Raw genomic sequence first — 13,097 nt, 5'->3', positions numbered from 1 at the left:
TTTGTAATTTCATGTGTGAATATACGCTATATACATAATATAGTTTCCGTGTGCAGTGTTCTAAGACATAAATTATATTCATATATATATAAGTTATAAAGATATGTACTGATACATATATGTGTGTGTAACTATTTCGGAATACATTACTGTTTTGTCATGCTTGCTGACTACCCTGGTTCCTGTAATGCACTCATGTCATAATGGTTATTTCCCAGACTGGAGGGTCACTGCTAATGCCAGTTATAACAGGATTGAGAAAGACACATTTTCTGTATTGTAGGAATTCACAGACAGAAACAACTGTATACTGTGTGAATCTATTTGTATAAAAAGCAATATAGAGAATCAAAGAAGCAAATTGGTGATTATCTGGAGTGTGTCTCACACAGAGGAACAGATTTTCAAGAGAAGTGGGAAATCTTTTGCAGATGATGGAAATACTCTCTACCTTGTTTGAGGTGGTATTTTCACTCATGTAAAAAGCTGGCAAAAACCCAGATAATAGTCCATGTGAAAGGATACAGTTTATTTTATATAATTATTTTCTTCATAAAGTTAAGGAGAAAAAATGAATTTCACTATATGTTTCATATGCATTTCAAAGTAATGTATATTATTCTACAGTTTCTGACTGCTGTGTTCTAAATATATAAATTACATTTGTTTTTTAGGTAGTCCTGGTGCAGCATAATATGCCTTTTGTTTTGTTTTTCTCTTTATTCTATGTTGCTGTGTTTAAATTCATGTTTATAATTGGGATGTGTGACCTGTACTTTTATTTCTGTTACAAACACACACATTATTAGTATTTAATAGTAGCAGATATTCCTAGTGTATTGTCTTTATGTCATTACCCATTGTTACCTAAATTGAATATTATTTCCTTAATTCTGTAGTGCCAGGTGTTAGCATAGCATCATGCAAGTTTTAACACTCTTTTATTTCACCATCTCTGTTCTTTCCTATATCATTATATTTTAGTGGTATCTATTTTAAGAAATATATGATTAGATTTTTTTAATACACCAAATCAAAAATTTTGTCTTTTAAGTTGAATATTTGTTTTTTTTAAGCTAAGAACTTCTGTTTTTAATGAATTACAAACTAAATTACAAATAATGTTAATAGCAAGAACACTCGAAGACAAGCGGTGGGAGAGGAGAAACGAAATCATTAAAAAAAAATACTTTTAACATTTGCATTATGAAACCCCAAGGTGTACATGGCAACAAAGTCACCCATTTTCACCTAAAAAACTACTATAACCTGAAATGTAAATATAATTGTTCATCCTTCTTTTAAAGAAAAACATTCTCCCAATGCCCTCACTCACAGCCCTATAAAAAGGGTCAGCATTCTCGAAACGTTGTCTAAACCCTAACTTCCACTCCTATGGGGTGACCTTCAGAAGAAGATGGGACCTGGCACATGAAAAACTAAGATTGTTAAAAGGAAAAGAAAAATTCACACAACTTTTACTTGCCTCACTTGTAAAGCCATGATGAAGCACAAACCTGGTCCTAGAGCCACCCAGGCACCTCCTGCCCATGGGAGGGAAGAAAGGGGACTGGGGGCAATCATTTCTCCTGCAGTCTGGAGTCTCCCGGACTGTTAGGTGAGGTGAAACACGGAAACTAGCGTATAAACCGGGTGCATCTACTTTTTAACCTAATTCTTTAAAACAGGCCCCTCCCTATGTTTTTGTCTTGCTTGATTTTCAAAAGTTCCAAGGTAGGTCCTAGCACATCTCATACTGAAGCTTCTTTTCATTTTCACCTATTTCTCTGTGCCACCCCTTACATTCCCAGAGTTGGCTGGCTAAGAAGAGGAAGTGAGTATTAAGGCAGCCAGACAAGATGAGAGGGCAAACAGCCCAGGGCCAAGCCAGATCAGGTTCCCACTGGAGGAGAGGGTGAGACAGGGTGTAGGGGTTAGGGGAAGGACATTAGAGCAGAAGGTGGGGTACTGGCTTGGTCACATTCTGGAAGAAAGGGGGAGTCAGAAAGAGAAAGCCAGAACTGCCTTGTGGAAATCTGCTTGTTGGGTTCATAGTGCAGCATTTGAAATAGGAAGCACCATCCATCCTCGTCCAAGGGAGGAGCAACTTTGCTAAAATCTTGCCGGGACCACTTGGGGAAATGCAGCTTATAATCAGGCATAGAAGGAACTCCTAACCAGACCACTTCATCCGAGGTCCCCAGAATCCGAAAGATTCGGAAGAGTTGGTCGATTTCAGAATCTCCAGGAATATAGAGCCCGGTGGGTCACTATCTCAGTAAAGATGCATGCAGCCCAGGCTCCAGTTATCTACAGCTGTGGAGTAATACTTGGAGCCCAGAAGAATTTCAGGTGCTCGGTTCCACAGGGTCACCACCTCATGAGTGTAAGTACAAGGGTATACTCCAAAGGCTCTGGCTAGTCCAAAGTTGACTAGCTTCATGGCCCTCTCTGCTTTGATAAGCAGATTTTGAGGTCTGAGGTCTTGATGCAGAATCAGATGAGCATGGCAGAAAACTAGACCCTGGAGCAGCTAGAACAGACAACTTGTGATGAGGGCAAGAGGAATGCCTGTCAAAGCAGAGACATCCAAGAATTTCTTCAGATCCTGGTGCAAAAACTCAAAAAGCAGGTAGAGTTCGTTTTCTGTTTGCATAACATCCAGCAGCGTGACAATGTGAAGGAGGTTAAGCTCCTTAAACAGAGAGATCTCTCTCCTACAGCAGTACTGGTACACCATTTGTCTCAGTGTCCAGACGGATTTTTTTAATCGCCACCACTCTCCCGTCACCTTGTTTTTGGCTTTGTACACATCTCCGTATGTGCCCTCTCTGATCTTGTCCACTTTTTTTTTTTTTTAAGATTTTATCCATTTATTTGAGAGAGCGAGATAGCTAGAGAGCTAGAGAGAGCACGACAGGGAGGGAGAGGCCATTCGATTTCAGGACCCCGGGAACATGACTGAGATCATGACTTGAGCGAAAGGCAGATGCTTAAGCACCCAGGCGCCCCTCCTTTCTACTTTTTGGAAATTCTCCATGAATCGCTAGTAAGTCAGGTCCACCCAGCCCTGCAGCCAGGGCCTGGGAACTCTGCAAAAGGCACAGGATTTCTTGGTGGGGGAAGGGGGCTGAGGGCTTGGGGGGTGGGGAGTGGGAACAGGGCTCAGCGGGCCCCAGTTTGGGATCGAGTATTAGGTTTTGTTTGTTTGTTTAACATTCATTCTAAGTATTTGCTTAAGGTCAGGAACACTACAAAGATGTCCACTATCACCACTGCTGTTCAACATAGAACTAGAAGTCTTAGCTTCAGCAGTCAAACAACAAAATGAAATAAAAGGCAAATTGATAAAGAAGAACTCAGACTTTCACTCTTCACAGATGACATGATGCTCTATGTGGAAAACCCAAAAGACTCCACCCAAAAATTGCTAGATAAATACCTAGTAGTGCAATTGCTGAGTCGTAGGGTAGCTCTATTTTTAACTTTTTGAGGAACCTCCATACTGTTTTCCAGAGTGGCTGAACCAGTTTGCATTCCCACCAGCAGTGTGAGAGGGTTCCCCTTTCTCTGCACCTTCGACAACATCTGTTGTTTCCCAAGCTGTTAATTTTAGCCATTCTGACAGGTGTAAGGTGGTATCCCATTGTGATTTTGATTTGTATTTCCCTGATGCTGAGTGATGTTGAGTATTTTTTCATATGTCTGTTGGTCATTTGTGTGTCTTTTTTGAAGAAATATCTGTTCATGTCTTCTGCCCATTTCGTGATTGCATTATTTGTTTTTTGGGTGTTAAGTTTGGTAAGTTCTTTAAAGATCTTGGATATTAGCCCTTTATTTGATATGCCATTTGCAAACATCTTCTCCCATTCTGTTGCTTGTCTTTTGGTTTTGTAGACTGTTTCCTTTGTTCCCCTTGCCTTTGGAGACGTGTCTAGCAAGAAGTTGCTGTGGCCAAGGTCAAAGAGTTTGCTGCCTGTATTCTCCTCTAGCATTTTGATGATTTCCTGTCTCACATTTAGGTCTTCCAACCATTTTGAGTTTATTTGTGTATGGTATAAGAAAATGGTCCAGTTTCATTCTTCTGCATGTGGCTGTCCAATTCATACAACACCATTTGTCGAAAAGACTGTCTTTTTTCCATTGGATATTATTTCCTGCTTTGTTGAAATATGATTGAGTGTCCATTTCTGGGTTCTCTATTCTGTTCCATGGATCTATGTATGTGTCTGTTTTTATGCAGTATCATACTGTCTTCATTACTACAGCTTTATAATATAGATTGAAGTGTGGAATTGTGATGCCACCAGATTTGCTTTTCTTTTTCAAGTTTGCTTTGGCTATTTGGGGTCTTTTATGGTTCCATATTTTAGACTTATTTGTTCCAGCTCTGTGAAAAATGTTGATGATCATCTTTATAAATTCTCTTCTGCTGGTGGATTTAGGCTTTATTTGCTGTTTTTTTCTCCAGCTCCTTTAGGTGTAAGGTTAGGTTGTGTATTTGAGACTTTTTTTGTTTCTTGAGGAAGGTTTGTATTGTTATATTAACTTCCCTCTTAGGACTGCCTTTGCTACATCCCAAAGGTTCTGAAAACTGTTGTATTTTTATTTTCATTTGCTTCCATGAATTTTTTAAATTCTTTTTAAATATCCCAGTTGACCATTCATTCTTTAGTGGGATGCTCTTTAACCTCCATGTATTTGTGTTCCTTCCAATTTTTTTTTTCTTGTGATTGAGTTCAAGTTTTAAAGAACTATGGTCTGACAATATTGCAGGGAATAATTCTAATCTTTTGGTACTAGTTGAGACCTGATTTGTGACCCAGTATGTGATCTATTCTGGAGAATGTTCTGTGTGCGCACAAGAATGTGTATTCTGTTGCTTTGGATGAAATGCTGAATGTATCTGTGAAGTCCATCTGGTCCAGTGTGTCATTCAAAGCTTTTGTTTCCTTGTTGATCTTCTGCTTAGATGATCTGTCCATTGCTCTGAATGGGGTGTTAAAGTCCCTACTATTATTGCATTATTATCAACGTGTTTTTTAAATTTTGTGATTAATTGGTTTATATAATTGGCTGCTTTCAAGTTAGGGACATAAATATTTATAATTGTTAGATCTTCTTGTTGGATAGACCCTTTAATTATGATACAGTGTCCCTACTCATCTCTTATTACAGTCTTTGGTTTAAAATCTAATTTGTCTGTAACCTTTATTTTTAACTTAGTACAGTATTCTAGGTTGGTTGTTATAGAAATATTCTTTGAAGATATGACTTCAGTATCTTCTGGATTTCATTTTACTCTGTTGACCAATAAAGTGACCTGTCAGTCTCAATGGTGAAAGTACTTGAAAGCTACATATGGTTACCACTTAGAGTTTATTTTTATCTTTACGTTTTCACATATTTTCCAGTTGGTGCTTTGTAATTTTTAAAATTTTTTTTCTTTTCAGTTTTGTCGTGGTTCTTGAAACTATAACTTATCGTCGTTTCTGATTTTAGAATATTATCAGCCACTATCTCCTCCACGGTGTTTTCTGCCTCATTATTTCTACCCTCCTTCTGGGATTTAAATCACATGTGTGTTAGACGTTTCACTATGCTTTCTTTAAAATTTTCTGTATTGTGTATATTTTGTCTCTTTTGTGTTTGTACCTGGATTCTTCCTTTTTAAATGTATGCTTTCACTGATTAGGTCTTCAACTGTGCTTTATCTGCCATTAATGCCATTTGCTCAGTTGTTAACTTAAATATTTGTATTTTCAGTTATACAATTTACATTTGTTTCCATTACATAGTTTTCAGCTCTCTGCTGTAATTGTCTATTGTGTTATTTAATTTCTTATCATATTAATCATAGTTATTTTAATTTGTTTGATTGACAACTCCAATATTTGGAGCTCTTATGCAATTGTTCTTTTTGTTTTTTTCTCTTTAAAAATTAATTCTTACTTCTACTATATTCTTTCCCTTTTAAATTTGTTTATACTTTCTTTTTTAAAAACAGAATTCCAGACAATATGAATTAAAGATTCAAAGGAATATGAGGTCCTATATTATATTAATTTTCCCAAATGGATTTACTTTTACTTCTAGAAGCTAGCTAGAATAAATGCAGATATCCTTAATAGGCTCAGATATTAAGACGATTTGACACTGGGTTTCAATTATTACATAAAGTCTATTTTCTCATCTCTGTTACTAATAAGGTAACACTCTTAAATTCCAAAAGCATGATTTATCAGAGCTCTTCAAATGAGTGATACAGATGAAAGCTCTATTCATATTCTCATCTTCTCAGTTTATATTTTTTCTTCTGAATGGACAATTGCCTGGAGGGAAATGTAGCCCTCCACTCCAGAGTAAGTTGTTTTAACTTTCTTCCTCTTCCAAATAAATACACAAAATTTCTTAATGCCCTCAATCTTTCTGAAACCTGAAAAAGGAAAATATCTATATTTTTTCTACCTTTTTGAATTGTTCTTTGTGGGAATCTTGGTCTGAAAAAGAATTACCTATATATTGCCACATACAAAACTCCTTCAAATTTAATCCTATTTGTAACCTATCATCCAGCTGAGTAAATGTATTGATTATTGGCTTAATGACCTGTGTTGTAATTTTTTAATCTTATTATGTCTTTATTTTTCATCTTATTATAAACATTGAAGAAATGGCATTAATTAAAAAGCATTAAATGCTTACCAGATTTATACACAATGGAATATTTTTCAGCCATAAAAGGAATGAAATCTTGCCATTTGTGACAACATGAATGGGCCTAGAGGGTAGTATGATAATTAAAAAAAAAAAGTCAGAGAAAAGCAATATCATATGATTTCAATTATATGTGGAGTCCACAAAACAAAACAAATGAACACACAAAACAGAGACTCATAAAAGCAGAGAACAAATGTGATTGCCAGGGATGGGGGGAGGAAAGGAGAAGCAAAATAGATGAAAGAGATTAAGAGGTATAAATTTCACGTTATAAAAAATGTCATGGGGACATAAAGTATAGCATAGGGAATATTGTCAATGATATTGTAATAACTTTGTATGATGATAGATGGTAACTACACTAATTTTGGTGATCATTTCATAATTTTTATAAATGTTGAATAACTATGTTGTATACTTGAAACTAATATAATATTGTATGTCAGCTACATTTCAATTAAAAAAAATAAAAATTAAGAGCATTTAAGTAAAAGCAGTTTGTCTCACAATTTCATGTTAAATGAGACTTGAATTCCAATTCAATAGGTCTTTTAAAGAAAGGATTTGCCAGTTATATTATTCCATTTCCTATTTTCCTCATAGGATTATTATAATGATCAATTGTGATGTATTCTTAGCACAAAACTTGAAACATAGACTCAAAATATCACCATTATAAATATAATTGTATAATATTAGTTTCACACCATAGTGTCTTTACATATAATGAGAAACATTTATCGAGGGCAGAAGTTTGCAAACTCCACTAATTGCTTTGTTGGAATCTATAGTTACAAAGAATGGAGGTAAATGCAATTTTATTTCACTTGTGAATCATGATTATCTAAGACACTCTTGGTAGATTGCTAAGTTTCTTTGAAATAGTAGAAAACTCAATAAAAATGAGAAGGGAACACTATTAAGTATTACACAGTTCTTCCTACATTCTCTGATTAGGTCCGTAACACTGAAAGAGCTTTGGCCCTCACAGACAGTATCCAGGACGTAACATCTGTCAGACATCATTATGGAAGCTAGTGAATTTGTTATCAAACAAAACAATGTTGAACAATGATATATTTATATCCTATTTGATGTGATAATAAAAATTCCTAGTGTTCTAGGAAAAGAACAATTTTTTTTTTCCTAGCCAAGATAAAACATAACCACTGGAACTAGTTTATATTCATTTCATAAATCAATGACAATTCACTTCAGTGAATGCTTCTGGAAGTCAGCCAATAAGTAACAGCAACAATCCATTAAATATACTTCTACAGATAAAGGTCAACCATTTCTAAACACTTCCATTTCTGAAAGTCTGCCAATTCCTGAACTTCATTCATACTTCTTTAAACCCTACATAAGATCAGCACCTTTTGCTGTGCTCAAGGAAGCTGCGATTTACAAGGGAACCTCATAAACAAGCCATGAATTTTACTTCTGTTTCAGGCACTACAGCACTGACCGTTGAAGGCTTCAATGATATTTTGTTTGATTTTTGTTTTGAAGACCATCTTTTCTGGTTTTCCTCTCGGGGAAAAAAAGTTGCCCACTAGTGTCTTTGTGTCCTGACAGTCCTTTAGATTTGCTGCCAGATAATTCCTTAAACGACAGTTTAAGTTCCGATTGAGATTTTCTTTCTTAATTCGCTTAGTTATCCTGGAATTTGTAAGCAAATAGGTCTTTGTATAAATTAATTAGATCCTTGACTCGGAAGAACATTATTTTTTAAGTATTCTTGACATTAAATTGCTTATTCTTTTATCGATTTATTTATTCTCGATTTTTAAAATAAATTTTTATATTATAATAGTTTTAGATTCACAAAAAAATGCAAAGATAGTATGGAGAGTTTCCATATACTCCACATTCAATTTTCTCATCTTACATTAGTATCACACATTTGTTACATATATTCATATTTTATTGTTAACTAAGTCCATAATTGACTCAAATGTCCTTAGTTTTTACCTAATATTTATATTCTGTTCTAGGATCCCATCTGAAATACTGTATTATATTTAGTCCCCATGCATTCTTAGGCTTTTCTTGGCTGTGACAGTCAATGCTGTTTTTCGTTTGTCTAGTTATACAAAATCTCATCTCATTTGATTGTTTTGTCTCTGTAGAGTTTGTGAGGGAGTACTCCATAAGGAATGGATGAAGCATAATTCTAATAAGTCTCAAATCTAAGCTGGTACAAAAGACTAATATTTTAGCTGCATTCATCTAATGACTAATTCATACAAAGACAATTGCTCAGGGTGCCTGGGTGGCTCAGTCGGTTAAGTGTCAGACTCTTGGTTCTGGCTCTTGGTTTTGGCTCAGGTCATGATCTAAGGGTCATGAGATTGAGGACCTTCAGGCTCTGTGCTCAGCGCACAGTCCGCTTGTCCCTCTCACTCCCCCTCTGTCTCTCCCCTGTAATGTGTTCTCATTCTCTCCCTCTCAAATAAATACATAAATGAAATCTTTATTAAAAAAAAAAAAAGACACTTGCTCAAACTTTGTCTTAGATCCCTCATTAGAAACTTCAGAACATTCGCTGGCATGAAAAAGGACAAAAGAGGGTTATTTTGCTTATTTTGTATTCCAGATCAATGGTAGTTGAGATGTAAATTCTATTACCAATTTTTACCTCTGCTTAGTTTGGAAATAGAGACTCCTTTTATAAGCGTACATGTTAGCATTGTAGTGGCTTCTTTCTTACGTGCGGTGATTTCATCTAAAAGAAAGTTGCAGTCTCCTCCTGGGGAGCACTCCCCCTGCTAGTGTGCTCCCTTGCTCTCTTGCTCTTTCTCTCTGGCATTCACTCTCTCAAATTAAGTAAATAATCTTTAAAAACAAAACAAACAAACAAACAAAAAAAAACAACTCTAGAAAGGGGAGAAAATCAGATCAATCAATAGTTCATTTTCTTTGATTTATATCCTGAGGCCTCAAAATTAAAGATATCGTCTCTTCAGAACTCTCTAGTGATATCCTATTTTAAAAACTAACAGAAGTCATGGAAAATGATTCACACTCAAACCATTTTAAACCTAAACTTCTTAAAACCTGCCTCTCTCTATTTTTTTTTTTTTTTTTATTCTACCATCCACTTAAATTTCTCCTTTTGCCTGCCCCTTCTTCTGGTTGGTATAAATGAACTACTCTTTCATTAGTTTTTGTTCTAAGGGGAAGAACAATCTTATTGCATATATTCCATTAAGATTTCTGGACCAAATGCTAGATCTCTACAAGTTGCATTTAAACCCTGATCTACAGCCAAGACAAGGTCAATAATTAAAGATTTTCTTAAATCAGGAAGACAGGCAGAATTTGCTTCTGAATTAAGGATTTTGTTAATACTTATTTAATCCAATAGTTCATTTAATTGTTAACACCTTAGAGAGAAATGTTAAAAGCAGCAGAGTACAAAAAGCTGGTACAACATTTAAATAGTATAGCTGTTCATAATTCAAATAAATGTGCTTGAAAAGTACGATATGAACCACATAAAGCTATTCCAGAAAACTTCCCATTAAGACTAGACTGAGCAGAGATTCCAAATTGCAAATGAAATAAAGCTGAATCAATAAATCATTTTAAAAATTGATTTTAGAAAATTTTCAAAATATTCTGAGAAAACAGAAGGTAAAAGAAAGGGAAGTTTCTCCCCATTTTGCTAAGTATCTCAACCTCAAATAGGTCTTAGCAAGGAAAAAAAAAAAAAAAAGAATTGGAAACTGACATTCAAAACATATGGCTTGGGGCACTTGGGTGGCTCAGTTGGTTAAGTGGCTGCCTTCAGCTCAGGTCGTGATCCCATGGTCCTGGGATCCAGCCCTGCATTGGGCTCCCTGTTCAGTGGGGAGTCTGCTTCTCCCTCTCCCACTTGTGCTTGCGCTCTTCTCTCAAGTAAATAAATAAAATCTTACAAAAAAACAAAAAACAAAACATATGGCTTAACAGTTTTAAAGAGCTGTGAATCCAAGTGTATCCACACTAAGTCATCTTTCATTTAAGTGTGTTTAATAAATCATCTTCCTAAATGGCAATAAATAAATAAATAGCAACAGAAATTAAACATTCTGGAAATTACAACTTTGTGGCTCACCAGATGAAATAATTGGTATCCAAATAACAGAAGACAGAGAGGTTCTCTCTTATCAATGCATTGTGACCTTATTAATAGAGACTCCTTATAATATTCAAGCAAAAGATCCATTAAAAGAACCACTATCCCATATTGCCTAAGAAACAAGAGGACCACTATTAAAAATAAATCAAACCACGCTGTTGTTAGAAGAGCTAATAATACTCCCTGATTTCTTGTCCAACTCCCATGGATCATTATCTGCAGATTTAAATGAACAACAAGAGACCACCAAGCTCAAAGAGCCCCCTCCTGATTTTGAGTTCATCACGCCCCCCCCCCCGCCAATCTCAGCCTTTGACTTGGACATGGTGAAGCTGACAGCTCAGTTTATGGCCAGCAATGGCCGCCAGTTCTGACCCAGCTGATGCAGAAAGAGCAGCAGTCTGACTAGGCTCTTGAATCACCTGGAATCTGTAGCCATCATGTGTCCCTCCAGCATATAACACAAGAGTCCTTGGAGTACTAAAAGACCTAGTAGTGGAAATTTCTAAGAATTGGTAAGTCCTTTCCCATATCCCAAACTCTTAACTGTTGTAATGGCACCATTATCATTAGAATATTCCTTTCTTCTTTGTAGCATATTTTCAAAAAAAATCAAGTAAGAAGAAATCATATTTTCAAATGGAACTACCAGATTAAATAAACTTTATGTTCACATATGTCAGAAAATTATTCTATATGTACGATCAAATTACAACTGACCTATACATTAATATTCCTACATGAAAAATAATTTAATAAACAGTAAAAATTAGCTGTCATCCCTGAATCTACCTAAGAGCAAAAGATTCCTCATACATAATTAGAAAAGTTGGAGCCCAGAGTCCAGATTGTTGTATCTAAACTGTTTATCAAAGTTCCTCAATATTTTCTTAAAGCTGATCTTAGGATAATCAATTATAGCCATTTTGAGAGAGGAAGAAAAGAATTAATTAATAGCTCTTTTTTCCACGCTCTGTAATTCACCTGCTTTACTTTCTCAAAATCTAATAATGAAGGATATAAACTTGTCCAAATTCTGTAAGGAATTAGCAATTGCTCCACAGCAATGTCTAACAAAATCAGCTTGGATAAATTTGAAGACATTTTTAGTGTAACAACTTTTCATTGAGCTTTCTTCAGTGTCCCAGTTGCTAAACATAGTCAAAATTAATTGCTTTCACCTGAATAGTTATCCATTAGAAATTTACTGTAGCTCCGTTCTTCTTCCAAATCTAAAACCAAAAACTTGATAAAATTCATAAATAACTGTTCAGTAAAATGAGTTCCTCTCTTACTGGGTAGAGATATGCTGGAATACCACAGGCAGTATTTTTATTTTAGGGATAAATAGAAGCACTCCTCTGTTGAAAAGCCACAGTACACATGGTGACCAAAGGGGGAAAAAAATCCTACCTGTAATATTCTAATTTATCTATCTGGTGATAGAAGAACTCCCTTTACTATATAATTAATTATTCATTAATTCTACAAGGTTTTATCACCTAGTCTCCTTATCATTCCAGTCATTTCTCGTAAGGTAGGATGGATAATGTGCAGATAACCTATGAATCTGAGGTTCTGAAAACTGGTGGATGGAAGTGGGTGTCACCATTTCCAGGACTGGGCATAAACGCCATTATGTGATCAATCATGGCCTTTTTTCCTCTTTCATGGAAAATAATGTGTTCTGTTGTTGGATGGCAACTTCTGTGAATGTCAATTAGGTCACAGTTTTGAAACTGTAGTTCAAATATTATACATCCTTATTGATTTTCTTTTTCTTTTTATTAATAATCAATGAAAAAGGTACTGAAACCTCCCTGTATAACTGTGGATCTATCTCTTTCTCCCAGTTGTTCTACCTGTTTTTGCTTCATGTGCTTTGAAAAACTCTTATTAGATGCATAAATAATTAGATCTTTGTGTTCTTTTAATGAATTGTTCACTTTATCATTATAAAATAACCTTTTTTACCACTGGTAATATTCTTTGTTCTATAATCTTCTTTGTCTAATTTAAATATAACCATTCCAACTTTCTTGTTATTAGTGTTAGTGTGATAAAATATATCCATTCTTTTAAATTTTAACTATGTGCACCTTTATATTTAAAATGAATAAAAAAATAAAATGAATAACTTGTAGGAAGCATATAGTTCAGCCTTGGTCTTTAATTCAAATCTGAGAACCTCTACCTTTTAACTGGGTCAATTACATTTTGTGATTATTGATATAATTGACTTTAAAATCAA

The 13,097-nt window shown here is 35.1% G+C and overlaps 1 pseudogene; it reads right to left on the bottom strand.

The window, feature by feature from the left end:
- Positions 1 to 1,844: 1,844 nt before the first annotated feature.
- The window catches only part of LOC103657658, a 152,591-nt pseudogene continuing 141,338 nt past the window's right edge, over positions 1,845 to 13,097 (bottom strand).

Source organism: Ursus maritimus, unplaced genomic scaffold (genome assembly GCF_017311325.1).
Source record: "Ursus maritimus isolate PB19 unplaced genomic scaffold, ASM1731132v1 scaffold_10, whole genome shotgun sequence".
NCBI lineage: Eukaryota > Metazoa > Chordata > Mammalia > Carnivora > Ursidae > Ursus > Ursus maritimus.
This window is presented reverse-complemented; position numbering and strand designations above follow the sequence as displayed.